The 10,464-nt window shown below is 45.5% G+C and overlaps 1 long non-coding RNA gene across 1 annotated transcript; it reads left to right on the top strand.

Moving 5' to 3' along the window:
• On the top strand, positions 1–2,421 carry LOC308465429. The gene is made up of 2 exons (XR_013980430.1): positions 1–125; positions 1,747–2,421. It is a non-coding gene; the product is annotated as an uncharacterized lncRNA (long non-coding RNA).
• The last annotated feature ends 8,043 nt before the right edge of the window (positions 2,422–10,464 follow it).

Genomic DNA, 10,464 nt, shown 5'->3' with positions numbered 1-10,464 from the left:
CTCAGCTTGCAGGAGCTGTTTCTTAAAGCTGACCTCAGAAAGCACCTCGGGATGCGCGCATTTTCTTGTGACACGCCCCCTGTTACTTGGTTACTGACACATAGCTGACATGGCCAAGAGCCCAGGTAAGGAGCCAATTCACCCCTGAGCTGAACTCCTCTGAAAGAAAGTGCTCTTGCCCAGGGAATACCATCTGGCTTGCTTTGGCAAGTGCTTTGCAGGCAAAAGGTCCCACTAAAGGAGCTGGGAGCTGGAGAAAGCCTCTGCCTGAAACCTTGGCAACTTGGCACCCATGCACACTTTGGGGTGTTGTAAAATAAAAAATATGCCCTTTTCCCTTATGGGGTATCCAAGAGCCCATATAGAATCCTTACATAGGTTCCCTATTGATAGGAGAAAACAACAGAGGCCAACCAGAGAATATTGAGAAGCAAAGCTGCTAGTAAGCTTGATCTTTATTGATCTGTTGCAACAGGGTGCTCCCCTCACACGCAGGAGAGGAAGAGGACCCCCAAAATTGCTGTGCAAGGGCTTATAAAGACTTTTGAAATTCCCATCCTCTAGATCAAGACCACCCCCAGAAACATTATGCATACATCACAGAAGGGGTGTAACCTAAGACCACCCCTCAGATACATCCCACCTACATCACAGAAATTTTAATATTGTTTTTCTCCTGTTGTTGTTTATCTCCTGTCTAGCAGGTTACTTGATTGGATTTCCTGGGGAGCCTGGCCATTCTTTTGTAGTGGTAAAATACTTATTTCCTGGGCCAGGTCACAGGCTCACACCTTATTCAAACAGACATATCCTTGAGACAGGATTTGTGGGGAAAGAGACAATGGGGAGGCTTTTCCAGGTTAACCTTGCAGAGAAAGGATTTGGTCAGTTTAGGAATCAAAATGGTTCCAGGTTGGTCTTCCTGTGTTGATCTATGTATGTGCAGTTATGAACATCACCATATACCTAAGACCATAAAATTCCTATCACAGGGGCATGTGCTTCGTTTTCTCAGCATTGCTGTGTTTTTATATTCCACATATGTGTTTCGTTCTGCCAGCAACAGGAAAAGATGCTTGGAAATGGGGAAGAGGGACTGATGTGTGACTGAGGTCACAAAAGAATTCGGTGCAAGGAGGACATAAAGGCACACGCTTGATCCTTTGCTACATTAAGCCTGTAGATTTCACCCGTTTACTTTCACATCTTTTGATTCCCTGTACTTTGGCTAAAACCATCCCCATTCTGCCTCGATTCTTAAAGTCACATTCTGCACTAAGAGCAGCTTGATTCTGCAACTTGATTAAATTATGCAAGCAAAACTCATTTATACAATTTCTTCTGCATGGCATGGGGCCGTGCTGTTTTTACTGTAATTATTGGTATGGTTTTAATAGATTTTATAGAGGTATATAGTTTTAATCTTATCCATGCTTGACTGTTTTTAGTGACTGTTTTTAGGGGTTCTTATTTTCGTCTGTAAGCTGCCTAGAGTCCCAAGAGGGGGGGAAACGGGGTATAAATAAATATATTATAATAATAATTAATGCAGACCGGCCTTTCCCAACCTGGTGCCCTCCTGATCTTTTGGACTACAACTCCCATCAGCTCCTCAGAGGCTTAACAAACGGAAGGACATCGTCCTCTTTCTGCGCTCCTCCCGATGGAAACATGCAGATGGGGACAGATATGCCCCTGCTTTGCGTCATTTACATACTGTCTTCTCTTGTGTATTATTTACTACAGAGTTTGATGACTAAGCTCTTTAGTAACAAAACGTCTGATTACTGGAACAACGTCCAAGAACTGAACCACTGGTATATCACAAGAGGACTCTTTATTACTGCGTTTCCAATTGTTCAAGATAAAATCTATTTTGGAAAGAGAATAAATGAACACTGAACCACTGATAAATTACAAGTGAACTATTTATTTACTGTGTTTGCAATTGTTTAAGATAAAAAAAACTACAGTGGTACCTTGGGTTAAGAACTTAATTCGTTCTGGATGTCCGTTCTTAACCTGAAACTGTTCTTAACCTGAGGTACCACTTTAGCTAATGGGGCCTCCCGCCGCTGCCATGCCGCCAGAGCACAATTTCTGTTCTCATCCTGAAGCAAAGTTCTTAACCCAAGGTAATATTTCTGGGTTAGCAGAGTCTGTAACCTGAAGCGTCTGTAACCTGAAGCGTCTGTAACCCGAGGTACCACTGTATTTGGGAAAGAAACTACTTTTGCCATACTTATGGACATTTATTGTTTGTTTACAGATAGTTGTCTTGGTGATATTATCTTGCGTCAATTGCAGTAGTCATTGTACAGTGGAACCTCGGTTTTCAAACGTAATCCGTCCTGGAAGACCGTTTGACTTCCAAAACATTCAAAAACCGAGAAGCAATGGGCAGTCGGCAAAAAAGAAAAACATGCAGTGGAGGCTGTTCGGCTTCCGAGATGCTAGAAAACTGAGGTTCCACTGTACCACCACCCTGTTCATTGTTTTATTGTCAGAGCATCACATGCCAGGACAGGGTTTCAAAGAATGATGTGCTCTTCCAAGTCCACATTCCCAGCATGTTTGCACTCCTGTCCCAGCAACAACTACCCTGGCTTTGTCACAGACGCAAAATGGCAGCATCCCCAAGGACAGGGAACTGGCTTCAGGCACCAGGCCCACTGGCAGACCAACTCTGTGTTACAAAGATGTACCGTATTTTTCGCCCTATAGGGCGCACCGGCCCATAGGACGCACTTATTTTGGGGGGGGGGGGGGAATAAAAGGGAAAAAAATTATTCCCCCCCCCCAGCCCCAAAGAGCAAAGAAGCCATGACAGCGAGCGGGATGGATCCCGCTCGCTGTCCTGGCTTCGTTTTTAGCCTCAGGGCTGGGGGTCCGGGAGCGAAGGCGAGGTTGGCACACCGACCCCTCTCGCTCTCCAGGCTTCAGCAAAAGCCTGCATTCGCCCCATAGGACGCACACACATTTCCCCTTCATTTTTGGAGGGGGAAAAGTGCATCCTATAGGGCAAAAAATACAGTATATGACACAAAGGCTGGCAATGTCAACTGTTATGTACTGAAGTTCTCACCCTGGGCCGGAAGGGGGATACTGTAGATAGTTTTCACTCAGGTCCACATATGCAAATAAGGGATTGAAAGTGACGTTCAGTGATTGGATAGTTACAGAAAATGGTTACTGTTGCGTTGTAGTGGAGCTCTATATAAACAGGCTGGTTGAACCCTTCAGTTCAGTTCTGTTCTGGCCTGTGAATAAACAAGAGCTGTTTGAAGAATCACTGTGTCGTCTGATATGTTCACCCACAACTAAACATCAACCCCGCTGTAAGGGAATCCCTTGCACACGACCGCAGTGGCTGGAGACAGAAAGTCAAGTCATGTATCCACAGCAGTGACCAGAGGAGGAATGACTGCTCGGAGGAGCGCAGAGAGGAGAAATGCCATGGTGCATCTGCCGTAGCACAACCGGATGCTTTCATCTGCCCCAGCTGCAACAAAACATGTCTCGCCTGCATTTTTTCTCTACAGCCACAGCACAGCAGGCGCTGCAACCGTCCGACAGTTTGACTTCACCCCCAAAGTTGCACTCCTCCATTGTCCCCAAGACAGACGGATGCCAAACGACAACAATAAGAAGCTCAAGGGCAGCACGCTTGGTTCCTGAGCCTTTTTATTTATACAACAACCCTGTGAGGTAGGCTGGGTTAACCGGTACTGAAAAAGCACCCACTGAGCTTCATGGCTAAATACTGGGCTAAAAGGACCAATATTTTGACTTATCTATAAGGCAGCTTAATATGTTTATATGGTACAGTGGGGTGGCTTAGGGTAGAACAACTGAGATAGCAAGACCCTGGCAACCGGCGTCATTTCATGATGATGATGATGATGATGATGATAATAATAATTTATTTGTACCCCGCCCATCTGCCTGGGTTTCCCCAGCCACTCTGGACAGCTTCCACAGAGACCAAAAATACACTAAAATGTCACATTAAAAACTTCCCTGAACAGGGCTGCCTTAAGATGTCTTCTGAATGTCAGGTAGTTGTTTATCGCTTTGACATTTGATGGGAGGGCGTTCCACAGGGCGGGCGCCACTACCGAGAAGGCCCTCTGCCTGGTTCCCTGTAGCTATGCTTCTCACAGTGAGGAAACCGCCAGAAGGCCCTCGGCGCTGGACCTCAGCGTCCGGGCATAACGATGGGGGTGGAGACGCTCCTTCAGGTATACTGGGCCGAGGCCTGATTCTGCTCAGGATCTCCCATAGCTGCACACATTAATTGCTTCCACATGTTAATGTCACATCTAATTTTTCCACCCCAACTTCCTGAAGTAGAAATAACAGCTATGATCGTGCATGATCAAGCTTAGCATTTTAACCTGAGAGGTTTAACGTGTATTATTTAACATGATTTGTTGAGGCTTCTGCTAAACAAGAGCTAGGGCAATAGACTGCTGCAGGGTAGCAAAAGTATCCATACTCAGCCCCCTGCCAAGCACAGCCCACACTTTCCAAGCATAATCGTAAGAGCTAGCAGCTTGCCTTGTTGTCGTCGTTTTTTAAAAAATAAAAACTGAGGAGCTCAAGAAGCCCGGCAAATGCTGCCCTCGCAATTTCCCAGGCATCTTAAAAGGGCTGGAAACTTGCCTAATTTTTGTTCTTCGAAGGAGTGATTTCCCAAAAGCTGGATCCCATGCTCAGCACAAGTGCAAGGACCTCCCCCCCCGCCCACCTCCCGGTATTTCCACACGCAGGTGTCCAGCTTCTCGTTCTCAGACCGCAACCTGACTTACCAGGTAGCAAACTCCACTGAGTTCAAGACAACTCACGTCTGTGTAAACATGGTGCAGACTGTGCTGCGAGTCTGTTGAGACCAACTCCAGAAATTCCTGTGGCGCAATTAATGCTGCCTGGAATGCTGAGTGGGCGCTATTGCTTTCCCATTGTGTGCTGTTCCAAAGGTCAGGGCTGATGTGGCAAGCATAGATGCAGCTAGAGGGGAGCACAGAGCCTGCAAAAATGCAAGCCGCCGTCAACAAACTTTGGTAGCGCTAGCTGTGAGAGGGCATTGTTGCAATTATTATTATTACCGTATTTTTCGCTCTATAAGACGCACCAGACCACAAGACGCACCTAGTTTTTGGAGGAGGAAAACAAGAAAAAACATATTCTGAATCTCAGAAGCCAGAACAGCAAGAGGGATCGCTGCGCAGTGAAAACAGCAATCCCTCTTGCTGTTCTGGCTTCTGTGATAGCTGCGCAGCCTGCATTCGCTCCATAAGACGCACACACATTTCCCCTAACTTTTTAGGAGGGAAAAAGTGAGTCTTACAGAACAAAAAATACAGTACTAGCTATCCCCTTTTGGCCCAGGTGAGCAGCACACAGGTTGTATATATATGAATGAAAGTTACACAGTAGTACCTCGGGTTAAGTACTTAATTCGTTCTGGAGGTCCGTCTGTTCTTAACCTGAAGCACCACTTTAGCTAATGGGGCCTCCTGCTGCCACCACGCTGCCGGAGCATGATTTCTGTTCTCATCCTGAAGCAAAGTTCTTAACCCGAGGTATTATTTCTGGGTTAGCGGAGTCTGTAACCTGAAGCGTCTGTAACCTGAAGCATATGTAACCCGAGGTACCACTGTACCTGGAGGTGGGTGTGCAGGAAAATAGCTAATCAGGAGTTCCTAAAATATACCTTCACAGCTGCAGTGTGGAGCTTCCACCCTGGCATTCAGTTGCCCAAAGGGACTGGATGCTTGACCAAATGGACCTTTGGCCTGATCTAAAGGGCTTCTCTTAAATTTATTAACTGGCAGGTTTCCGGGCATATTAACACTAGAGACCATGCATCCTTTCCCCACTTCTAAGATGTTCCAGAGATCCTAGGGAGAAGGCTGAACCCTGAAAGATACGACACGTCTGTTTTGTAATTAATATTGTGTTTATCAATATTTTCATTTGTATTTTTGTTTTGTTTCTTTTTTGGTATATCATTTAAAAAAGGGAGGGGGAGAAAGATACGGCACATCTAACGATCTTTCCTTGTGTTCCCAAGGTCCCCAGGATTCATCTGGTTATCTTAAAAAGAGGGAAACGTTATTGGGGTTGAGGAAACCCCTAGGTTTGCAGAAGAGCAAGCCCTAAAAGGGGGGGAGGACACCCCCCCCAAAGTAGCTAAACGAGAACTGAGTAGCCATTGAATGCTGAAATAATGGGGGGGGGGAGGAGAGAAAAACAGGCAGGAGGGGACACAGAAAGGAGCATCATAAAGGGCATGGCTGTCTGACTAGAACACGAACAGAAGCCCTCCATGCTGCAACATTTTGTTGGCAGCCTCCAATGTTCACGCTAAGGACATTTTTCACCTAACAGTCCGCAAAAGCACAAAATGAGGACAGCGGAACTGGGGAAAGGAACATCGGGCGGCTAATTTAGGAGCATTCCCTGCGAGTTTCAGGGCAACCAGCTGACAACGCCTAAGCTTAGCTGGATCCTATAACGCTTGGCTTTGCCTTTCAAGACAAACCCCTTCCCTCTCAGAGTGAAGGGATTCAGCCTGGGCCCATCACTGCCCCTCCTGGGGATCATTTGTGCAGGTTCACATCTGCTCAGCATGTAATTATTGCGCCATCTCTAGGGAAGCCGAAATGCTGATGTGCTAAATCTGCCAACAGCAAACATGTCTTAGTAAACAGGAGCCATCCCCATCTGTAGGATCAAGGGCTTAGGACAATTTCCCGGATTACCGTATTTTTCGCTCCATAAAGGTTACCTTTAATAAAGGTTACCTCCATAAAGGGACCCCTGACCATTAGGTCCAGTCGTGACTGACTCTGGGGTTGCGATGCTCATCTCGCTTTATTGGTCGAGGGAGCCGGTGTACAGCTTCCGGGTCATGTGGCCAGCATGACTAAGCCATTTCTGGCAAACCAGAGCAGCGCACGGAAACACCGTTTACCTTCCCACCGGAGCGGTACCTATTTATCTACTTGCACTTTGACGTACTTTTGAACTGCTAGGTTGGCAGGAGCAGGGACCGAGCAACGGGAGCTCACCCCGTCGTGGGGATTTGAACCGCCGACCTTCTGATCGGCAAGTCCTAGGCTCTGTGGTTTAACCCACAGTGCCACCCACATCCCATTTTTTGCTCCATAAGACACACCTGACCATAAGGCGCACCTAGTTTTTAGAGGACGAAAACAAGAAAAAAAATATTCTGAACGAAACAGTGGATGTATGATTTTTGTGGTTCATGCTGTGGCCACAGACATGATATGTGATCTGACAGTGAGTTTGGGGTAGCCCAATGCAAAAATCCTGAGGATCCATGTGGATCCGTGCTTTGTAACCACATTTTTGCGCCATTGCCGCCCCACGAAACAGCAGATGCGTGATTTTTTGGTGCAGTCTATAGCCATGGACATGCTATGTGATCTGATGGTGAATTTGGGGTGACCTAATGCAAAAATCCTGAGGATCCATGTGGATCCGTGCTTTGTAACAAAGTTTTTGCGCCAATGCTGGAGCAGTTTTTTGCTCCTCCTTTTCTTCTAATTTCTCTCCTCATTGCTTGTTTTAGTATTCCTGTCTCCTCTCCTTGCAAGTTCATTGTCTTTACCCCCCCCCCCCGCAGCTACTTTATCGCCAGAGTCCCTTATCTCCCTCCCGATTACTTGCCGATCAGCTGCTCAGCGGCTTTGTTTCAACACCCCCTTCCCTCTTTCTTTTTTTAAAAAAAAGCACAATCTACTTTTTGCCCCTGGGCAATATGGTTCCAGGGACCACGCATTTGCTCCCTAAGACGCACAGAAATTTCCCCTTACTTTTTAGGAGGAAAAAAGTGTGTCTTATGGAGCGAAAAATACGGTACTAGGATGCATACACCCAGAATTAAATTAGTGCTGGAACTGATCCTGTAACAACATCTGCATCAATTTCACTTCTGCCCCACTTGCAACAATGGCAGAAGCGGCCCCATGGACCAGTGGTCGAAAGTGCCGTTATGACAACAATGTGAGTGGTGGAGGCCTCTGTGAGACAGCCATCAGCACCTTATTCATGACTCTCCTGATTTGAGGACACAGCCCTGCCACCATCCTCTAGTTTGATCCTGTTTCCTTTTGAGCTGTTTTAAGATATACATTTTTCTTTAACTTTGCTGCGTTAAATGTGCATTCTGTACTTGACCTCCTTTGTAATGTTTCATTTTGAAACATTTAAGATAATATTTTAGTTTCCTGTTAATTAAAGGTAAGGGGACCCCTGACCATTAGGTCCAGTCGTGGCCGAATCTGGGGTTGCGGCGCTCATCTTGCTTTATTGCCCGAGGGAGCCGGCGTACAGCTTCCGCATCATGTGGCCAGCATGACTAAGCCGCTTCTGGCGAAATTTACCTTCCCACCAGAGCGGTACCTATTTATCTACTTGCACTTTGACTGGTGTGTTTTTGAACTGCTAGGTTGGCTGGAGCAGGGACCGAGCAACGGGAACTCACCCCGTCGCAGGGATTCGAACCGCCGACCTTCTGATCGGGAAGACCTAGGCTCTGTGGTTTAACCACCCGCGTCCCTTTTCCTGTTAATGACATTGCTTTAAATAGATACTTTATATCTGACTTTCTTCAGCAATGTTCTGTTCTGGATTGTATTGTTTGCTGTTTTAATGTAGGCTGTAAACCGCTTTGAGATTGTTTCCCCCCTTAAAAATATGAAGTGGTACAGAGATTAAATGAACAGCAATACAACAATAATATTCTATGAACTGGTAAGTCGGCATAACTCTGCAAAGGAGTGGAACAACAATTCCATCAAAGGGGCAAAACAATCCACCCCTCTCTGTTTTTTAGACGTGCGCAGTGTACATTTCACAACACGGCATCCACGCTGACACATTGCTTCAACAAATGTTTCGATAGATAGCAATGTGATGAATCCATGACTAAGCAAAGCCGCTGGGCTTTCAACATGCAAAGACCAATGCTGGAAGAGACTAAGGTTTTTGGATCAAGTTACACCAACATTTCCCTTCCTTTATAATCAACCTTTTATATGTTTATATGGCCAGGTATTGGCATTGAAAACAGGAGCCAGAGGTGAAATTAAATCCCGTCTGTGCCCACAAAGCTTCTAATGTCTTTAACGTCACCTTGATGCACAGGAAGTTGGGCCAACAAAGAACTGCTCTTGGACATGAATGGATGGAAGGAATTTATTCCGCTCTCTGTGGAGGTGAAGTTCTTTCATACGAAATTGCACTTGCTGTATCAGTACCAGGCGAGTAATTACCTCCAAGATAACTGTCTTCAAGGTGATTACTTGCGTGGCAAATACAATTTCATATGAAAAGACTTGCGCTGTTTTGAAATTAATTTTTATTAAAGATTTTCTGCGTTACAAAGCAAACAAATAAACAAGGAAAAGTACATACAGCGTCTCCACTTTCAATTAATCGAGTCTTTTTCACAGTTCGTTTACATTCAGTGTGGGACTTTATTGTTATTGATATTGGGGGGGAAGCGAGGAGAGAGAGCAAGGCAGGATTTAGGTCTGATGAGGCCCTAAGCTACCGAAGGTAATGGGGCCCTTTATTTGTCCAGCTGTCCTTTGTCAACAACAAATTGTGCCTGTTTTTTTGCGTTGAATATATGCTATATGGTAATTTATGGAGCTAATAGGTATCTAAAGCCGTTTGCACATAACAAAATATGTATTCTATCAAGTAATTGTTGGAACTGAAATAAAGTTACGGAGAAGTATATTAATAGTGAAATACAATTAAGAAGAAGTATATTAATAGTGAAATAATTATTAAGCTCTAACTTAAAATGATTTTTTATTCATAACAAACTGAATAATGCAGACACACTGGCATTTGGCAATAACAAAAGTTCCTTTAGAAACACAGTTTACAAAGACTCACCCTAGGCACCCTATATATAGAAATGAGCAAACCAGTGATATTTTAGGGAGTAGGCTAGCAGGCAGGGCCCATTACTTCCCTCATAGTAGGCTACACAACACAAAACACTGTTGCTGTATGTAGGTTTTATTCTATTTGTTTTTTATCTTATATTTTGGAAATGTACATCCAGGGTTTTTTTTCCCTTTAATTTTTTTGGGGGCCCCCAAGAGAGTGGGGCCCTAAAGCTATAGCTTGTTTAGCTTATACGAAAATCCAGCACCGGGAGAGAGAGCGATGGCAGAGGATGGGGTAGGGATAATGATATTTCTTTCTATTGCATATAAGGACGCGGGTGGCACTGTGATCTAAACCACAGAGCCTAGGGCTTGCCGATCAGAAGGTCGGCGGTTCGAATCCCCGTGACGGGGTGAGCTCCCGTTGCTCGGTCCCTGCTGCTGCTAACCTATCAGTTTGAAAGCACGTCAAAAGTGCAAGTAGGTACCGCTCCGGCGGGAAGGTAAACAGCATTTCCGTGCGCTGCTC

Source organism: Podarcis pityusensis (genome assembly GCF_964106645.2).
Source record: "Podarcis pityusensis genome assembly, chromosome: 16".
NCBI lineage: Eukaryota > Metazoa > Chordata > Lepidosauria > Squamata > Lacertidae > Podarcis > Podarcis pityusensis.
Note: the sequence above shows the minus strand (reverse complement) of the source record. Positions and strands in the feature narration are given on the sequence as shown.